The sequence below is a fragment of the Dasypus novemcinctus genome, chromosome 5, assembly GCF_030445035.2.
Source record: "Dasypus novemcinctus isolate mDasNov1 chromosome 5, mDasNov1.1.hap2, whole genome shotgun sequence".
NCBI classification, from domain to species: domain Eukaryota; kingdom Metazoa; phylum Chordata; class Mammalia; order Cingulata; family Dasypodidae; genus Dasypus; species Dasypus novemcinctus.
Genome location: NC_080677.1, coordinates 74439386 through 74461129, shown reverse-complemented (window position 1 = coordinate 74461129; position 21744 = coordinate 74439386).

Below are 21744 nucleotides of genomic sequence, written 5' to 3'. Positions count from 1 at the left end.
TTCATTGTTTTATTTCCTTTGTTGTTTTTTTTCTCTTTTTCTTTTTAGTTGCTGTTGTTTTGTTTCTTGTTTGATGTGTTTCCCCTTTTTATCTTTTACCAATTTTTTTCTACCTATTTTATTTCATTGTTTTCCTTCATTTTTTTCTATTTTCTGTTGTTTTTCTTTCATTCCACCTCTTTTTGTTTGGTCTTCAATTTTTTTTTTTTATTTCACTCTCTCACTGTTTTTTCTCTGTTTTCTTTCTTTCTTTCTTTTTTTTTTTTTGCTCTATTCCCATCATTCTGGCCTTTTAATTAATTCTATTTTTTTTCCTAGTTTGTTTCTTATTTCATTTTTTTCTATTTCACTATTTTATTCTTATTCTTCTGTATTTATTATTATTTTTAACTCATGTTAATTATTTATTTTCTTAGGTCTTTTATGACTCCTTACCTACCCATTTTTATTATTATTATTATTATTTTTCCCCTTCTTATTGCTTCTCTCAGGTCCTAATTTTTTCCAAGGGAACATAGACAACAGCAAGGAAATAGAAAAAGAGGAGTGAAGTATCAAAGTGAAACCTTAGACCACACATGAAAACAACAAAATAAAGCCCTAGAGTAGAAAGAGAGGGTAACCAACTGAATAAACCCATGAATATGAGTTTATAGATGCCTAGATACCCAAAAAAAAAAAATTACAAGCCATACTAAGAAACAGGAAGACACGGCCCAGTCAAATGAACAAAGTAAAAAATAGGAGGAGATGCAGAATATAGAACAACTAAACAGAGATGTCCAAACAAATACCATAATCAAATTAAGGAAGTGAAGGGAAAGATTAAGGATATTAGAAGACACTAGGAGAACATACTGAAGAATTTGTAAACATACATGAAAATATAATGGATATGATGGTGATGAATGGCAAATGCTGGAAATAAGAAATATACTGGAAGCACATAGCAGCAGATTTGAACAGGCAGAGGGAAAAAAAATTCAGTGATATGAAAGGCAGTACATCTGAAAACAGACAAACAGTAGAACAGATAGATAAAAAGATGGAAAATATCCAGCAAGGACTTAGAGACCTGAATGACAACTTGAAATGAACAAACATACACATTATAGGAAAGCCAAATGGAGAAGAGAAAAGGGGCAGAAAGAGTTGGCTGAAAATTTCCCAACTCTACTGAGGTAAACATACATGTCTAGGAAGCATAGCACACCTCAAACAGTATAAATCCTAACAGGCCTACACAAAAACATACACTTGTCAAATTGTCCAATAACCAAGACAAAGAGAGAATTCTGAAAACAGCAAGAGAAAAGAGACCCATCACATACAAGGGAAGCTCAGTAAGATTAAATGCTGATTTCTCATCTGAAACCATGGAGGCAAGAAGGCAGTGATATGACATAATTAAGGTGATAAAAGAAAAAAAAAAATTTCCAGCCCCAAATTCTCTATCCAGGTACATTAAAAAATGAGGATGAGTTCAAAATATTTACAGATAAACAGAAATTAAGAGAATTTGTCAATAAGAAATGTGCCATTCAGGAAATACTAAAGGGAGTTCTTCAGGTTCAAAGGAAATAACAGGAGAGAGAGTGTTGGAGGACAGTATAATAGTAAAAAAAGATAAAAAGAGAAATAAAATCAGTATATAACACACATAAACCTAAAGAAAATATGGCTAATGTAAGTAATTCCTTAGCAGTAAAAACATTAATGGATTAAATTCTCCAATCAAGATGCACAGATTAGCAGAATGGATAAGGAAATATGATCCATCTATATGTTGTCTACAAGAAACTAACCTCAGACTCAGGGATGCAAGGAGGCTGAAACAATTTTACATGGAAACAATAACCAAAAAAGAGTAGAAGTAGCTATACTAATATCAGACAAAATAGAATTTAAATGAAAACCTGTTTTAAGAGACAAAGAACACTATATATTAATGAAAGGGGAAATCTCTAGAAGAAAGAACAATCATAAACATTTATGCGCCTAACCAGGGACCTTCAAAATACATAAGACAAACATTGAAAAAATTAAGTGGAGGAATAGATGCCTCTTCAATTATGTGGCGGACTTTAATACACAATTAACAACATTAGACAGAACATCTTGACAGAGAATCAGTAAAGAAACTAAGACCTTGAACAGTACATTAGCAGATCTGGACCTACTAGACATATATAGAACATTACACACAAATACAGTGGGATATACATTCTTCTCTAGTACACATGGATCATTGGATCATTTTCCAGGAGAGACCACATACTAGGCCACCAACAACTCTCAATGGATTCAGAAAGATGGAAATTATACAAAGTAATTTCTCTGACCACAATGGAATGAAGCTGGAAATCAGTAAGGGCCAAAGCACCAGATTAGGCACAATGATATAGACGTTAAACAACACACTCTTAGACAATCAGTGGGGTCAAGGAAGATATTGCAAAAGAAATAGGTATCTACATTGAAATGAATGAAAATGACAACGCAACATATCAAAGCCTATGGGATACAGCAAAAACTGTACTGAGAAGCTAATTCATAGCCATAAAAACCTATATTAAAAAAAGAAGAAATAGCTAAAATCAAAGCCCTAATTGCACACCTGGAGGAATTAGATAAAGAACAACAAACTAACCACAAAGGAAGTAGAAAAAAGGAAATAACAAAGATTAGAGCAGAGCTAAATGCAATTGAAAATAAGAAAGCACTAGAAAAAATAAAGAAAACCAAAAGTTAGTTCTTTGAGAAGATTAACAAAATTGACAAACCCTTAGCTATACTAACAAGGAAAAAAAGAGAGAAGATGCAGATGCATAAAATAAGAAATGAGAAAGGGAATATCACCACTGACCCCACTGAAATAAAGAGCATCATAAGAGGATACTTTGAAAAATTGTATGCCAACAAGATGGATAATTTAGAGGAAATGGACAAATTCCTAGAAACATAAAAGCAGCCTATATTAATGAAAGAAGAAATTGATGAGCTCAACAGACCAATCACATGTATTGTGATTGAATTAGTCATCCAGACCTCCCAACTAAATAGTGCACAGGTAGAATTCAGGTGAATTCTGCCAAACATTCCAGAAGGAACTAACACCAATTTTACTTAAATTCTTCCAAAAATTAGAAGTGGAGGGAACATTGTCTAGTTCATTCTATGATGCCAATATCACCCTAATACCAAAACCAAATAAAGATGTCACGAGAAAGGAAAACTATAGACCGATCTCTTTAATGCACCTAGATATTAAAATCCTCAACAAAATACTTACTTACTGGATTCAACAACACATCAAATGAATTGTACACAATGACCAAGTGGCCTTCATCCCTAGTATGCAAGGATGGTTCAACATAAGAAAATCCATCAATGTAATACACCACATAAACAGATCAAAGGAAAAAAATCACATGGTAATCTCTGTAGATGCAGAAAAAGCATTAATCAAAATACACCACCCTTTCCTGATAAAATACTTCAAAAGATAGGAATAGAAGAAAACTTCCTAAATATGATAAAGGGTATATATTAAAAGTATACAGCTAACATCATATTCAATGGTGAAATCCTAATAGCTTTCCCTCTAACAAGACAAAGATGCCCACTATCTCCTCTCTTATTTAACATTGTGTGAGAAGTATTTGCTTGAGCACATACACAAGAAAAAGATATAAAAAGGCATCCAAATTGGAAAGGAAGAAATAAAAATTTCACTATTTGCAGGTGACATAATCCTATATGTAGAAAGCCCTGTGAAATCTACAACAAAGCTTCTAGAGCTTATAAATGAGCTCAGTAAAGTTTCAGGTTATAAGATTAATATGCAATAAACAGTAGAATTTCAGTACACCAATAATGAGCAATCTGAGGAAGAAATCAAGAAAAAAATCCCATTTGCAATATCAAGTAAAAGAATCTAACACCAAGGAATAAATTTAACTAAAATGTAAAGGACTTGTATATAGAAACCTAAACAATACAGTTCAAGAAAATCCAAGAAGACTTGAATAGACGGAAGAATATTCCCTGTTCATGGAAAGACCTAAACATCACTATGTCTACCCTATCCAAACAGATTTACAGATTTAACATAATCCCAATAAAAATTACAACAGCATTTTTACTGAATTGGGAAAGCTAACTATAAATTTTATTTGGATGGGCAAGGGGCCCCGAATAGCCAAAGACATATTGAAAAAGAAAAATGAAATCAGAGACATCTACTAACTGACTTTAAAACACAGTATAGGGAAGCGGATTTGGCTCAACTGATAGGGTGTCTGCCTACCATATGGGAGGTCCAGGGTTCAAACCCAGGGTTCAAACTGACCCATGTGGTGAAGCTGGCCTATGTGCAGTGCTGATGCAAGCAAGGAATGCCACGCCATGCAGGGGTGTCCCCTGCATAGGGGAGCCCCATGTGCAAGGAGTGCACCCCGTAAGGAGAGCTGCCCCATGTGAAAAAAGTGCAGCCTGCCAAGGAGTGGTGATACACACATGGAGAGCTAACACAGCAAGATGACACAACAAAAGAGACACAGATTCCTGAGACACAGAGGAACACACAGTGAATGGACACAGAGAGCAGACAACTGGGGGTGGGGGCAGAGAAATAAATAAAAAATAAATCTTAGAAAAAAAAACATAATACAAAGCTATCATGGTCAAAACTTCATGATACTGGCACAGGATAGACATACTAACCTAAGGAACCAAGTTGAGAGTTCTGATAAAGATCCTCACATATACAGTCAACTTTATTTCTGATATAGATCCTCACATATACAGTCAACTGAAATATCAACCAATATTTCACCAAGCTCACTCAGTTGGGAGAGAATGACTTTTTCAGCAAATGGTGCTTGGAGAACTGAATATCTATATCCAAAAGACTGAGAGCAGAATACCATCTCACTCCTTTTACAAAAATCAACTCAAGATGGACCAAAGAGCTAAATATAAGAGCCAAGACTATAAAGATCTTGAAAGATAATGTAGGGAAGCATCTGCAAGATCTTGCATTAAGAAATGATGTCATGAACTTTACACCCAAAGCACGAGTAATGAAAGAAAAAATAGATAAATGGGGCCTCCTCAAAATTAAAAACTTTTGCACCTCAAAGGAGTTTTCCGAGAAAGTGAAAAGAAGCCTACTCAATAGAAAATATTTGGTAACCATATATCTGATAGTGGCCTAGTACTGCATATGTAAAGAAATCCTACACCTCAAAAATAAAAAGACAAACAACCCATTTAAAAAATGGACAAGTGGTTGAATAGACACTGCTCCAAAGAAAAAATACAAATGACTAAAATGCACATGAAAAGATGCTCAACATCATTAGCTATTGGGAAATGCAAACCAAAACTACAATGAGATATCATTTTATACCCACTAGACTGGTGGCTGAAAAAACAGAGGACTACAAGTGTTGGAAAGGATGTGGAGGAATGGGAACACTTATCCACTGTTGGTGGGAATGCAGAAGGGTGGAACTATTGTGGAGGACAGTCTGACAGTTCCTCAGGAAGCTAACTTTAGAACTGCCATATGATCCAGCAATCCCACTGCTGGGTACATATCCAAAGGAATTGAAAGCAGGAACATGAACAGATATATGCACACTAATATGCATAGTGACATTATTCAGTATTGCCAAAAGTTGGAAACAACCCAAATGTCCATCAACAGAAGAATGGATAAGCAAACTCTGATATATTCATACAATGGAATATTACTCAGCTGTAAGAAGGAATACAGTATTAATATATGGAATAACCTGAACGAACCTTGAAGACTTTATGTTGAGTGAAGCAAGCCAGCCACTGAAGGACAGATATTGCATGACCTCATGATATGAATAAACAAATTGAGCAGACTCACAGAGATAGAGTTTGGAAGATAGGTTTACAGGAGACAGAAATGAGGTAGAGGGCTTTGAGCCAATGCCCACATGGGCAAATATATGATAAGGTTAAATGGTATAGATGTGCAGTGGATGGGCATGGCAGTGATGCAGTGATGCTGTTGGGCTGGGTGATGCTGGCCTGTGAGCGGCATAGGGTGAGTAGGATTGCACTGTCCATGGAACTGGGGGGAGGGTTGGGGAAAGTAGCAGATGAACTCTGGGAATTTGTGGGTATGTGGTTGAAGCTACAACATTGGGAATGTCTTTTTGACAAATATGCTAGTGGAAGGTTACTGGTTTAGAGTGTAGGATGTGGGGGGCATGCAGGACAGGGCAGGCTTTCAGGGAATATGTAAGTGTTCATCCTGTCATAGTGCCTTGTATTAGTGGATGGAGATCCACACAATGAAGAGGAAGGCGTTGGACTCCCATCCTGTGGAGTCCTGCTATATTCTCAGATAGAGGGGTGGGAGTCTCTCAAGAGTATAGGCAATGCCTAATAGGGAGGACAGGCCAGTATGTCAAGCCCTCAATGTTGTTGCAAGTAACTATGAATCTTGTTCTTCAAGGAGTGAAGCTTGGTGGGTGCAGTGGGTCCTGAGAGAAGAGGGAGGGAGGAATAGAATACGTGGAACAGGGAAGGGGACTTGGACCAATGGATAGGGCCTACCACATGGGAGGTACATGGTTCAAACCCTGGGCCTCCTTGGCCCGTGTGGAGCTGGCCCACGTGCGGTGCTGACACTCGCAAGGAGTGCTGTGCCATGCAGAGGTGTCCCCTGTGTAGGGGAGCCCCACGCGCAAGGAGTGCGCCCTGTAAGGAGGGCCACCCAGCCCGAAAAAAAGTGCAGCCTGCTCAAGAATGTGCCGCACACACGGAGAGCTGATGCAGCAAGATGACACAATAAAAAAGAGACACAGATTCCTGGTACCGCTGATAAGGATAGAAGCAGTCATAGAAGAACACACAGCGAATGGACACAGAGAGCAGACAATGGGGGGCGGGGGGGAAGAAAGGGGAGAGAAATAAATGAAAAAATGAATCTTTAAAAAAAAAGAATACATGGAACATGGGGCATTTTGGGGGTATAGGAAATGTTCTATGATCTTGCAATGATGGATATAGGTCATGTTAAATTTCGTCAACATTTATAGACGTGTATGGTCCAAAATGTAAAACATAATGTAAATCATTGAACATGGTTAGTAGCAATGCTTCAATATTTGTACATCAATTGTAACAAATACATCACCCACATATAAAATGTTATTAAATAGGAGAAAAGGGAAAAGGGGAGGATGTTGCATATATGGGAATCCCCTATATTCCGTACAAGATTTTTCTGTAACCTAAAGCTACTTTGATGTTAAAATGAAAAAAAAAGACACTGTGGGAATAAATGGATGAAAATATATCACTATATATACAAGACAACAGATCTTACAGTGATGAAAGACATAACGCCAAAATTTATTTTTTTTAATTTCTTCATTATTTTTTATTTCAAATTCTTTTGAATTTTTTTGTATTTTATTTGTCATTTTGAAAACTACATTATTTTTTATTTTCTTATAATTTTATTCAGTTATTGGCTTCATTTGTGAAGAAGTTTTGGATCACAGAAGGGTTACAGTTGTGGCAGGGGAGGATCATTGGAGAGGGGTGTCAGTAATGGGCGTCGCATGGGAGGAAGTTCACTTGGGGCATACCGACAAGGCATATGAAAAAGTTCAAGTGTCCATGGGGCGTTGTCACAGTGGGTGGGTATCCACACAATAACCTAAAGAATATCCAATTCCCATCCTGCGGAGTTCTCCCACACTCTCTAATGGTGCAGCAAGAATCCCCCAAGTACTGGTGTAGTGACCAGTGAAGGAGGATGGACCACTGATAGGCTCTTGATATTGAGGACTGTGCTTATGAGTTTTTCCTTTGAAATTGAAACTTAGCCTAATATTATAGGTTGCCTAAGACTTACCTCCTGAGGTCCTCTTTGTTGTTCAAATGTACCTTTCTTTAGACCAAACTCAGTATATAAATGCATTACTTCCCACCCCTCACCCCCGGTGTGGGACTTGACTCCCTGGGATGAGCCTCTCTAGCACGGAGGGATTCCTGCCAAGCACCAACTAGCAATGAAATTGGAAAAAGACCTTGACCAAAAGGAGAAAAGGGTAAGGGCAAATGAGTTTCTATAGCTAAGAAACTTCAAAGTGAGGTGGGAGGTCATTGCAGAGGTTACACTTATACACATGTCAGCAGGATCTCAGTGACTGCCACAGTAAATATTGCCTTAAATAGCAGGACTCCTGAGGGTTCTGGAGACATCCAGACACTATAGGCAGGGCTGAAAGCACAGGAGTTTGCCCTACTTTGGATTTATGCTCTCCAGTGTGATAGTGTTGGACTCAGTTGTGGTTTCCCTATATATGGCTCTTCTGCCCCTCCTATTTGAACCTATAGTTAGTGCTGGAGTTGATAGGTGTATGTCCAAGAGACTTAAATCTTTGATCTGTCCATGTGGCAGTTGCTCCCTGAATCTCAACAGAGTTGTAACATCTACTCTCCAGTTCATCAGACTCACCCAGGACAACTAACAAAAAAAAATGATAATGGGAAATGATGAGCCCAAGGAACAGAAGAGTCTACAGCTGCAAGAAAGATAGTCCCATTCATCTGCCCCATGGGATCTAAGGCCCCTCTCAATTAAAGGTGGAGTGGGCATCACAATCCCAGAATCCTCAGGATTGGGGAATGAATAATGGACAAAAATAGACTTAATGTTATCCTTCTATAGATTTATAGTCATTCTAGCAATGGAAGAACTTTTCTCCTTAATGTGGAAGCAGTGGCCGCCAGAGGTTCTAAGGGGAGTGAGAGGGAAAAAAATAGGTGTAATATGGGGACATTTTCAAGACATTGGAATTGTTTGAATGATATTGCAATGACATATACAGGCCATTATATATCTTGTCATAACTTACAAAATTGTGTGGGAGAGGGTGTAAACTATAAAGCAAACTGTAATCCACACTTAGTGGCAATGATCCAATACATGTTCGTCAATTGTAACAAATTGACCACACTAATGAAGGATATTGGTATGGGGGAAGTGTGGGAGTATAAGAAGTGGGGTGTATGGGGATTCCCTAGATTTTTTTTATGTATCATTTATGAAATCTAAGTACCTTTAAAAATTTTTTTAATTTTTTTAAAATGAATGGGAAACTGAGGTCAGTGAACAAATTTAAAATGGCAGATATATGTTCTTTAGGGGAATAATATACTTTACTCCATCCTTTATAACACCAATGTGAAAAGAACTTTGGTTGTTGTTACATAGCTCAGGCCTGTTCACAAGACATAAACAACTTATATAAGACATAATATTTTTTGGCACCAAGATTAGAAAATTTGTAAATGGGATCCTCATAAAGACAATATTGTATAATGGATGAACACCATCCTTTACAATGAATTTCATGAGACAATGATAAATTTCAATGGTCTGTGATAGGTAGGTAGATGATAGATAGGTAAATAGATAGACAGATAATGGATGCAGATGCCATTATAGCAAATCATATTTTAGTAAAATTCATTTTGCGATAGGTTCTTATGGTTTGGTTCTTAGAACAGATCTTTGTTAATATGGGGCAATGGAGAAATATTTTATATGTTTAAGAGGTCTGTAAGAACAGATGTGCACTGTTAGCAATTATCTACAAATCTGGTTTATGATAACTATTGGCTGATAATGAAACATTATGCAATCTGGTAGCATTACTAGCATACTTTTAGAATAAAAAGAATATGCATTTAAAAAAATATCCTGAGAGCTCACCACTGTATTTTTAAATCTTCAATTTAATTGTTATGATTTCAAAATATTTATTCATTGTTTTTAGAGGTTGGATTAATGTGAACAGCATAATCCTCTAAAATTCATCTTCCTCATTGTGTGACTTTTCTTTTGTCATGTACAGTGATATGTATGAAATCATGTACAAGGCAGATAGATAATTTTATTCAAGATTGGAATTGTGCCAGAATATGTGTTTTTAAACAGATAATGGCAAGGGAATATAATAGATGATCAAGAGAATGATCAAATTATAGGTCATAGAATCTAAGGTCAACAGAAAATAGACTAAGTACAGGTGAGAAGACAAAAGAATGAAAAAGAAAGAGAGGCCTGGATTTTAGGGTGCCTTATCTTGTGATATCACTAAGGAGTTGGTGGATGGGAACTAAAGATTATTAAAGATTATTGTTGAGAATGAAGTCAAAGATCCAAAAACCAGGTTGATTTTTTTACATGCGTTTTTAAATCAACCAGATTGAGTGTAAAAGCTGGAGCCAGTAGGAAACTAAACTTTGTGCCAACTTATTAAGTAAATGAAGGTGAATAATTGAGCAATTTGTAAAATAGTAAATGACAGGAATGGGAAAGGGGAAAGTGTTATAAAAGAAGAGGAGCAGGGGCTTTTGCATAAAACAGGATAGAGATTCCCAGAAAAATACTTGTCCCCTGTTAAATGAACTTTGAAAGAATAACTAACTTCTACTAATTTAAACCTATCATTAAACAAGATCACCAGAGAATTGTGTATCTACACCACAATGTTTTCAACACTGTCTCACACATAACATTAGGAAAACAAGGAGACAAACATGGGATGCTTGAACCAGTAACTCTGCTTTATATATTAGAAGAGAGGAGTGATTCTAAGTATACTGCAATGAAATCAAGACAATAAAATGTAGCAATTAAAAGTGTCATAGTTTGAATTGATTTGGGATTAAATTGTCTGGGTTTGTAAACCAATTGCACTATTTACTATTTGCATGTCCCTACTTATGTTAACCTCTCTGTGCCTCAATTTCCTTCCCTTTAAAGTGAGTATAAAGAATCTCTACCTCAGCAATTCGTTTTGAGAATTAAATGAGACAACTCTATGAAAAGAACTGAAGAATGGAGTATTAGCCTAGAAAGTGCTCAATAAACATTAGCTCTTATTAATCACTGGTACTGTGATGAAATGTAATAATGACCTCAGAATCAGTTTCATGAAATCTGTCATTCACATATTTTCTCAATCCAGCTCCCATATCCTTGCATCCTAAAAAAAAAATTCATAAGACATTGGAGAATAAGCTAAACTGCATTGTTAAAGATCTAACAAGGCAACTGAGATTTTGAGCTCCTCCTGAGGCAGAGGAAACTTAAACCCTGTCTTTCATGACAGAGTACTAGATGGCTCTGGCACTTTGAGGAACTGAGTGTACCAGTGTATTTACTCAGGAAAAAAAGACAAAAACTACTTGATGAGGGAAATGGTTGCAGGGCTGGAACCTGGTGGCAGCGATATCACTCACCTATGTGAAATTTAGGTTCTGTGAACACAGAGCTGGTATTAGATCTAGGGCAATGCCCAAATGAAGAACTGAGAGTAGGGCAGCAGTGAAGTGAACGTGATATCAATAGTGCCACAAAGCCGGCTAAAATCGACCAAAGCAACAGTTCACAGAAACAATAACAGGGACTTGCTAATATAGTGATTCCCAGGAGAGAGAGGGAAGAAAAGCTAATTGGACAATTATAAGATGTGTTTGAAATTATGTGAGGTAATTTTTGGGGACTCCCAGAGATGCTGAATGAGTCCTACTTTAGCATGGGCCCAAAAAGGGAAAGATTGGCCACTAATAGTTAATGATATTAGAGATTCCATTATGCATTCATATAATAACCTGCTCTATATATGTACTCTTAAAATAATTGCTCACTAGGTACCTGAGTTTAGATACAGACTGTATTTATGCATGTCATTCATGCTAGCAATATTAGTGTACCTATGAATCTATGGAACCAGTCTTCACATAATATGTATACACTTTTGATTTCTTTTAAAAACCCCTGTCTGGTGTTTTTGTTTTTAATTTTTTAATATACTTTTTAATTTTTTTGCTAATATATTTAAATTACATAAAGATTACATAAAAAATATAAGAGATTCCCATATGTCCTGCTCCCTACCCCTCCCACATTTTTCCATATTAACAACATCCTTCATTAGGTTGGTACACATTTTGGAGCATTGCCATTAAGCATGGATTACAGTTTGCATTGTAGTTTACACTCTTCCCTGCACAAATTTGTAAGTTATGACAAGATATATAATGCCCTGCATCTGTCATTGCAATGTCATTCGGGACAATACTCAAGTCCTGAAAATGCTCCCATATTCCTGTTTTTCCCTCTCCTTCCCCTCAGAGCCTCCAGTGGCTACTGCTTCCAAATAAGTGATAAAAGTTCTTCCACTGCTAGAATCAAAATAAGTCTATAGTAGAATGCCAGTAAGTCTACTTTAGTCCATCTTTCATTCCCCAATCCTGAGGATTCTGGGATGATGATGCCTAATCTACCTCTAATTGAGAGTGGGCTTAGATCCCATGGGGCAGATGGATGGGACTACCTTGCTTGCAGTTGTAGATTCTCTGTTCCTTAGGATGATCATTGTATCATCATCTCCTTGTTAGTTGTCCTGGATGAGTCCGATGAACTGAAGAGTAAATGGTGCAACTCTGCTGAGATTCAGGGCCCAACTGGCATATGGACAGTCCAAAGATTTAAATCTCTTGGACATGTACCTATCAACTCTATTAATAACTATATGCTCAAATAGAAGGGGTAGAAGAGTCATATGTTGGGAAAACACAACTGAGTCCAACTCTTTCACATTGGGGAGCATAAATTCCCAAGTAGTGTCCACTTGCAGTGCACCAAATTCCTGAGCTCTCCACCCTGCCTATAGTGTCTGGATGTCTCCAGATCCATCAGGAGCCCTGCTGTTTAAGGCAATATTTACTTTGGTAGTTAATGAGATTCTGCTGAAACGTACAAAGGCATAACCTCTGGAATGACCTCCCAACTCACTTTGAAGTCTCTTAGCCATTTAAACTCATTTGTCTTTACCTTTTCCCCCATTTGCTTAAGGTCTTTCTCCAGTTGCATTGCTAGTTGGTGTCTGGCAGTACTCCCTCAGTGCCAGGGGGGCTCACCCCTGGGAGTCATATCCCATGCTGGGGGAAAGGTAATGCATTTATATGCTGAGTTTGGCTTAGAGAGAGGCCACATCTGAGCAACAAGGAGACTTTCAGGAGGTAACTCTTATGCACCCTGTAATACTAGACTAAGTTTCCATTTCAAAAGTAAAGGTTCGTAAGTGTAGTCATCAATATCAAGGGCCCATCAATGGTCCATCTTACTTTACTAGTCACTGTCCCTGTACTCTGGGGATTCTTGTTGTTCCATTAGAGGATGTGGCAGTGCTCCCCAGGGTGGGAATTTGATATTCTTTCAGTTATTGTGTGGCAATGCCCCATGAACACTTTTTATGCCCCAGGTGAACTTCCTCCAGCATCCCCCAACACTGACACCCTGCACCAATGATCCTCCCCTGCCACATTTGTAACCTTCTGTGACCCAAAACGTCTTCAGAAATGAAGCCAACAAAATAACCAAATGCAATTAATAAGAAAATGAAATAAAAATGATAGTTTTAAAAATTGCAAATAAAATACATTAAAAAGTTAGAATAATAAAATAGTTAAAATGTGTTTTTAAGGAGATGTATTTGGATGAACCAAATAGACATCCTGGTCATTATCCAACTGCACTGATTGTATCACCATTTATTTCACATGTTTAAATTTTGTTATTCTTATAGTTCATAAATAAGAGTTGAAAAAAAGTTTTAATTAGATAAAGAATGATTTTGAGATATTAGAGGATGAATCAACAGTTTAATGTGTTAATTCTCATTGCTAGTTTTGGCTATTGACTTACATTTAATCTTTAATTCTTAAGTGATATATAAGTCCATGCTTGCACACATACATATACATATCAACCACAGCAGCAATACACACAAATTAAAGCTACTGTGGTCAGAAATAAAACTCTTCAAACATTTGAAATTAAACAACATACTTGTAAATTATCAATGTGTCAAAGAGGAAAATGCATGTGAAATTAAATAATATTTTAGGTCAGTGAAAATAAAAATACAATATATCAATCTTTGTGAAAAGCAGGTAATTCAGTGGTGTAGAGGAAATACTATAACGTTCAGTGTTTTATTAGAAAAATAGAAAGGTCTCAGATCAATATCTAAGTTTCCACCTTAAGAAACTTGTAAAAGAAAAACAATTTATACCCACAGCAGGCAAAATAAATAAATAAGAAGAGAAAGCTATGAAAATAGAAAAAGAATAGATGCACAAATGAAAATCAAAAACTTCATAAAAGATCAATAAAATCAATAAACCTCTAGCCAGACTAACCGAGAAAAAAGAGAGACACAAATCATCAATATTAGAAATGAAAGTGGCAATATCTCTGTAGACTCTACACACATGAAATGTGTTGTGGGAAACTGGCTTACCTATTTGTTGCTTCCTGTTATTGTAAATTACCTTACTGTAGATGTTGCAAGTTGCTTCCTGCTATTGTGCAAGATGTTACAAGTTGCTTCCTGTAGCCCACAGCTGCGCATTAGCTTTCAAATAAATATGGTGGGGAAACTAGGTTTGAGGCTCTCAGTTTCAAAAGCTATGAAGTCCCCTGGTCCCATCTTTGTTTCCTTTCTTGTGTCTTTCTTTCTGTCCTTTTATTTCTTCAGTTCTGCATTGCCTTCCCTTCATGCAGACCTATTGCTGAGCTGATCTCAACAACTGGTGCCCTAACAGGGACTTGAGGAGAAGAAGAGCTTCAAGCTAAATTAAAGGTGTTGTCATGGTGCAGGGCCCCGAGTGGTTTAGAAGGCCTTCCAAGTCCTCAGTGAGTAAGGACAATCTTGGGTATTCTAGCAGGGTTATGATGGGAAATGAAGACAGTTATGTCTGTCTCCTCAAAACCTCAAGGCAGGAGGAGCTGAGGCCAATGAGTCTTGTATTTTAGAACCCTTAGAGATTATAGAAAAATATTGCTTATAGTTCCCAGCAATAGGAAGTTTAGAATTAGGAGATTAGGAAAGAGTAGGAAACAGAGTTAAAAATTTTACATGTACAAGGTGTTTTACTCCCTGTTATTATTTGGCTCACTTGGATTATTACTAAATCTGTTTTGACACTAAATCTAAAGTTGTTTTGCCTTCAACTCCTTCATTAACTGACTTTAGAAAGTCACTCTCCCCCCACCGACATCTCCTCTCCCTCCTATGCCTGGAGATACTCAGCCAAAGTTGTCAGCTTTACAACAGGGCATCTTGCAGGTTAGAATGAAGGAAAATCAAGTTGAACACTTGTGCAAGGAAAAGTTAACTTACAAATATAATGTCCCATACAGGCAAAACTGCTAATAAGGCCCTTGTTAGTGAAATCATGCTTGTGAGAAAACTCTCTGTTAAAGTGTTGAATATAATAAGGAAAATATTCTGGCAGCAACTGTGCAAACCCCTTGCTGCCTAAATGATAACATGGCTGTGGGCTAGTGGGGGACTGACAGGATTAAACCTCTGGAAGAGGAAGAAAACATGGCAACATTTGTGATCTGTTTTGTTTCCATGCTGATTCTGATTGGGCCTCTTTAACCAAATTAATAAAATTAGTATAAAATTTTTATCAAGGTGTTAAAAGAAATTTTCAGTGTTGATAGCTTACTCCTGAACTTCAAGTCTCAATGTAGTCTTAAGAAGTAATAATCCAAAAACTGTGTATTGTCTGTCTAAATGCTAAATAAGAGCTTAACTGCATTTATGCTGTTCAAGTTATCCTAACTGGTTGCTCATTACTAACAAAAGTGTTTCCAAGAACAAATTTGCATGTTACAGGCAACATAGGTTCCAGAAGAGATCTTAAAAGCAGTAATATCTAAGATGTGAAATGATGGAGGGCTTGAAATCAGCTATATGAAAAGAGTAAGAATTATGGGTCATATTAGTAAGCTTTATGTTTCTGTTGATGTGTTGTAATTGTTTTGTTTTTATCTGTTTGTTCAATGTCAGTGTGTGTGGTAATTGTTTCAGTCTGTGTTGTATTTTTGTGATTGTTCATTGTCAGTATATATTTTGATACCTCTGGATGGTGATATAAATTAATAAAGAAAAATTTCTAAAAGAGCTCTATTCAAATGGCCAAAAATTAAATAAGTGCTTATATTAATACATAATTTTAAATGTTAATAAGACCTCTATGATGATAAAAATTGTAAGTCTTGATTAATAAAATTACTATATTAATACATAATTTTAAATGTTAATAAGCTCTCTACAATAATAAAATTTATAAGTCTTAATTAATGAAATTACTATAAGTCTCTTCATAAAGAATAGTTCTTGCTCAAATTGAAATGAATAGTTTATTTTTCTTCACAGGATAAAAAGAAGGATGTGAAATTTAAATGAATATTTAAAAAGGTAAAAAGTTTGTGGGAGTGCCGACTGAAATTTGATAAGTCTGTTCCAAAAAAATAAAAGGTAAAAGTATGTTTTGTTCTAAAAGAATGGCTAGTTTTCGTAAAATCATAATGGAAATATGCAGGACAAAACTTGAATGCATGTGGCAAATTGTAAAAGGTATTGTGGTAACTTTAAGTAAGGGAATGTGTTCTGTAAAGGTGAAATTTGTCTTAAAATAATATAATTATAGTCTATATAGTTATATATAATTATAAGAAGTTGGTGGAAGCATTGCTTGAATTGAGGTGTTTAAATGGCTAATTCCTGGAAGTCATTATTGAACAAACCTGAATTGATAATAATAATGAAAGGTAATTTTATAACAGAAAAACTTGTTAGCAGCCAATCTCCCTGCCAACTTACTTCTAAAAGACTGTTTCTAATATTGCATGCTACTAGGTATTTGAAATAAAGTTACATTTGCATATAAGCAAACTGAATTATTATTTTAACAAGTTTGTTTAGTGTTAATGATAATTGCATGTTGTAAGACGTTTGATTGGAGACAGTCTCCAAAACCATTTTGGTAACTTATGTCTGTAGGATGTATAGAGTGTGTTTTTATTATTAAAGAAACAGAAAATAATTTTGTTTTAAAATAGAATGATTGGTTATTAAGAAAGAGTAGGGTGTAGGACAAAACCTGAATGAATACAGAAAGTGCAGAAAGTTTGTGGAAAAGTAATTTTTGTGGTTAAAGTTGAGTAAGATTTAATGGGTCTATCTATAAAGTTTTAAAAGCTTTAGTATTAAATAGTATGTGTTACAGAAATGACCTCTTATCGTAAATTAAAGTAACACCACTGTGGTATGCAGTAGTCCCAAATATTACTAGTTTGTTGCAAGAAATGAATACCCAACTGTGTCACTATCACTTTGTTTTAAAACTTGCTAAGCCTATCTTTAGTTTTTCCTAGGCAAGTCAAGCCAGCCCACATTCTCCTACCTATAGAAAAGCCAACATGGACTTTTGTAGTGCTTCCCCAAGGCTATGTGCATAGCCCAACCATCTGCCCTCGCCTGGTGGCAATGATCTGGCTGCATAGAAGAAACCTGTGGCAGTGACCCTACAAAAAACATCAGAGACAATGGTATCTTAAGGGCCTGGAATAGGCAAACAATTGGGACAAGCTGTAAGGTCCCTGCTGCTCTATCAAATTCTTAAATGTTGTTTGATTGGGTAAGACAAAACTATGCCCTCTGCTATAATTGATAAAGTACAATGTTTTCTCATGTTAATAGATTTTGTAATATTGTTGGAATACTAAAAATACTTTATCTCTCACTGAGATGTGTTAATTGGGAAAGGTCCTTCATGGGAATAGGAGAAGGTGGATATTGACTTAGCCTGTGAATTGGATATGGCCAGCAACAATATTGGCTTTTAGTGGGGTTTGTGGCAAAGGCAACGTACTAATTGAGTACTCCTTGGACTTTATTCACAATTGTGGGAAAAGGCAATAAGTGCAATATAAAAAAGCAATTGTGTGCAGCATAGGAAGCCCTTCTAAAAGTGAAAGTCTTAGCCCAATAGTGTCTGGTTACTCTGAAGACTGCCATTCCTATTCGGGGGTGGATTGCAAATACTAGAAGCAAGATAAAAATGATGGGCTGTTGTGAATCACCCTCTATGGGGGAGAGATCTGTGGAAGAACATGTGGGACACCTGCCAGCAGTGACAGGTAACTGTCTGTCATGTCCCTGCCCATTCTTCTGAAATCCCTCTCAAGACCGTTGAGGCAGGTGCCTCATGAAGATCCAGAGCCATACAATTGAGACCTGTGCAGAAGCAGAGTAGCTCCACTGGAAAGAACATTGTCAGTACCAGACCTTGTGGTGCCTGGCCCAGCAGTTCCAGCTGCCTGTTTTTCACCAGCAGTTTGTGGACATCACCTATGAGTGTTCTTCATGCTCACTTCAGTGACTGTGGCATCAGTCCCCTCCTGCTCTTGGAAAGGGCAAGACGTGCTTTCACTGCTACAGACACTGTTATCAGGACTCTTATACAAGCCAACTATTGTTTTCTGCCTGGAAAATGAGTCCTCACAATGAACTAAGCTAATTCAACACTGAGCTGTGGCCTCAGGTCCAGTGAAGATGCTAAGAGCAGGACCAATGAAAGCATTGAAATTGTGTGATAAACTTCCAGTTGCCCCACAGTCTAAAATGGGGAAGTAACAATAACTTGTCATTGCCTATGCCTTAAACTATACAAATTTGGGAAAATGAGGTAATTTTTGATCAAGTACTGGCCTATATAGCCTTGCTGGTAAGAAATCTTAAGCCCATGAGAAATAAATCATCTGTTAGTTGGAAGTTGGTATAAATCTGCTATAGTTATGAATTATGTATAAAATGCTGTTTTCTGATTTGACATTGTTACTTAAACGATAAGCACACAATGAGCCCTTCAGGGTATGAGGCAGTAAAAAACCACCTAGTCTGCCTTTTTTGCTTTATAAAAACAAAAAGGGGAATATGTTGTGGGAAACTGGCTTCCCTATTTGTTGCTTCCTGTTATTGTAAATTACCTTACTGTAAATGTTGCAAGTTGCTTCCTGTTATTATACAAGATGTTCTAAGTCACTTCCTGTTTTTGTAAATTACCTTATTGTAGATGTTGCAAGTTGCTTCCTGCTATTGTAGAAGATGTTACAAGTTGCTTCCTGTAGCCCACAGCTGCTCATTAGCTTTCAATAACTTATATCGAAATAACTTTATATCTAATACAGAAATTGAGTTCATTTTTAAAACCTTCCCCAAACAAGAAAACCCAGGTCCACAATGTTTCATTGGGCATTCTCTAAGACTTTGAAGAAATAATGCCAATTCTATACATATCTGCCAGAAAATATAAGAGGCTCACCCCACAAAACATTTTATGAGGCCAGAATTATGTGGATACCAGAATTAGATAAAGGCATTAAAATAAAACTATTGGGAAACGGACTTTGGCCCAGTGGTTAGGGCATCCGTCTACCATATGGGAGGTCCGCGATTCAAACCCCGGGCCTCCTTGACCCGTGTGGAGCTGGCCATGCGCAGTGCTGATGCGCGCAAGGAGTGCCGTGCCACGCAAGGGTGTCCCCCGCGTGGGGGAGCCCCCACGAGCAAGGAGTGCGCCGGTAAGGAGAGCCACCCAGCGTGAAAAGAAAGTGCAGCCTGCCCAGGAATGGCGCCGCCCACACTTCCTGTGCCGCTGACAACAACAGAAGTGGACAGAGAAACAAAAGCAGACAAAGAAACGAGACGCAGCAAATAGACACCAAAGAACAGACAACCAGGGGAGGGGGGGAAATTAAATAAATAAATAAATAAATTTTAAAAAAAAATAAAACTATTGACCATTATCACTCAGGAACATAGGTAAAAAATGCTCAAAATATTTGCAAATAAAATCTAACAATATGTAAAATGGCTAATACATAAATATATTATAGAATACATCCCAGAAATGCAAGTGGTTAAACTTTCGAAACTATTTCACCATAAGCCAGAACACCAGTACCCTAAAGATGTCCATATCCTTGTCCCCAGAGTGTACCCATAAATTCCTTTATTTGACAAAAGGACCTTGCAGATGTCATTAAGATTAAGGTCCTTAGGTAGGGAGATTATCTTGGATTATCCAGGGGAGTCAATGTAATCACAAGATTCCTTAAAAGGACTTTCCCTGCCTGAGGTCAGAGTCAGAGGAAGATGTGACTACAGAAGAATGAATAGGTCAGATGCAGCACTGTTGGCTTTGAACATGGAGGAAGAGTCACAAACTGTGGAAAGTAGTGGCCTATAGAAGCTGGCACCTTGATTTTAATTCCATCATATGCATGTTGGACTTAACTACAGAATTTTTAGATAATAAATTTGCATTACTTTAAGTCACCAAGTTTGTGGTAATTTGTTACAGCAACAATAGAAAACCAATACACCATTTTATCAGACTAAAGAAGAAAAATGATCATCTAAATAGATAGAGAAAAAAAAATCTTTGACAAAATTCAGTATCTACTCATACTATAAACTCTAAGAAAATTAGGAGTAGAAATAATTTCTTTTTCTTTTTTATTGTGGTACCATATATGTAATAAACTTTCTATTTAAACCATTTACATGTGTACAATTCCTTGATATTAATTATATACACAATATTTTGCCACCACCACCCATTACCAAAGTTCTTTCATCACCCTAAACAGAAACTCTACACTCATTAAGCAGTAGCTCCTCATTCCTGCAGCTGCCCCCGGCCCCTGGTAACCTGTAATCTAGTTTCTGTCTCTAAGAATTTGCTTATTCTAGGTATTCTATGTAAGTGAAATTGTACAGTATTTATCCTTTTGTATCTGCTTTGTTTCACTTAGTATGTTTTCTTCTAAGTTCATACATGTTGCAGCATGTATCAGAACTTCATTCCTTTTATAACTGAATAATATTCCATTGCATGTATATACCACATTTTGTTTATCCATTCTTCTGCTTCCACATTTTGGCTAGTGTGAATGATACCACTATGAACATTGGTGTACAAATATCTATTCTAGAAGTCCTTACTTCTAGGTCTTTTGGGAATAAACCTAGATCATATGGTAATCCTATGTTCAGCTTTCTGAAAAATTGCCAAACTTTTCCCTTAGTAACTGCACCATTTTCCATCCCTGCAAGCAATACATGAGGATTCCTATTTCCTCACATCTTCACCAATAATTGTTATTTTCCATGTAAAAAATAGCATGAAGTAAATGGGAAGTGGCATCTCATTGTGGTTTTGTACTTCCCTAATGGCTAATGAAGTTGAGCATCTTTTCATATGCATATTGGTAATTTGGATATCTTCCTTAGAGAAGTGTCTATCTAAGTCCTTTGTCCATTTTTAAATTGGGTTGCCTTTTTGTTGTTGAGTTGTAGGATATTTTATCATTGTTTATTACACCACTATCAGATATATGATTTCCAACTATTATCTCCTGTTCTGTAAGTTGTCTTTTCACTTTCTTGATAATGTCTTTTGATGCACAAAAAGCCTTTATTTGGATGATATCCACCTACCCATTCTTTTGTTGCTTGTTCTTTTGGTGTCATACTTATGAATCAGTTGTCTAATACAAGGTTTTGAAGATGTCCCACTCTGTTTCCTTCTAAGAATTTTGTGGGTTTTGTTCTTTCATTTAGGTCATTGATCCATTTTTATTTCATTTTTCTATGTGGTGTGAGCTAGGGGTCTAGAAGGAAACTTCTTAACTTGATGAATTGCATCGATTAAAAAAATAGCTAACATGAAAAACAAAGCTTTCCTATTAAAATCAGGAACAAGGCAATGAGGTCCATCCTACCATTCCTCTTCAACATTGTACTG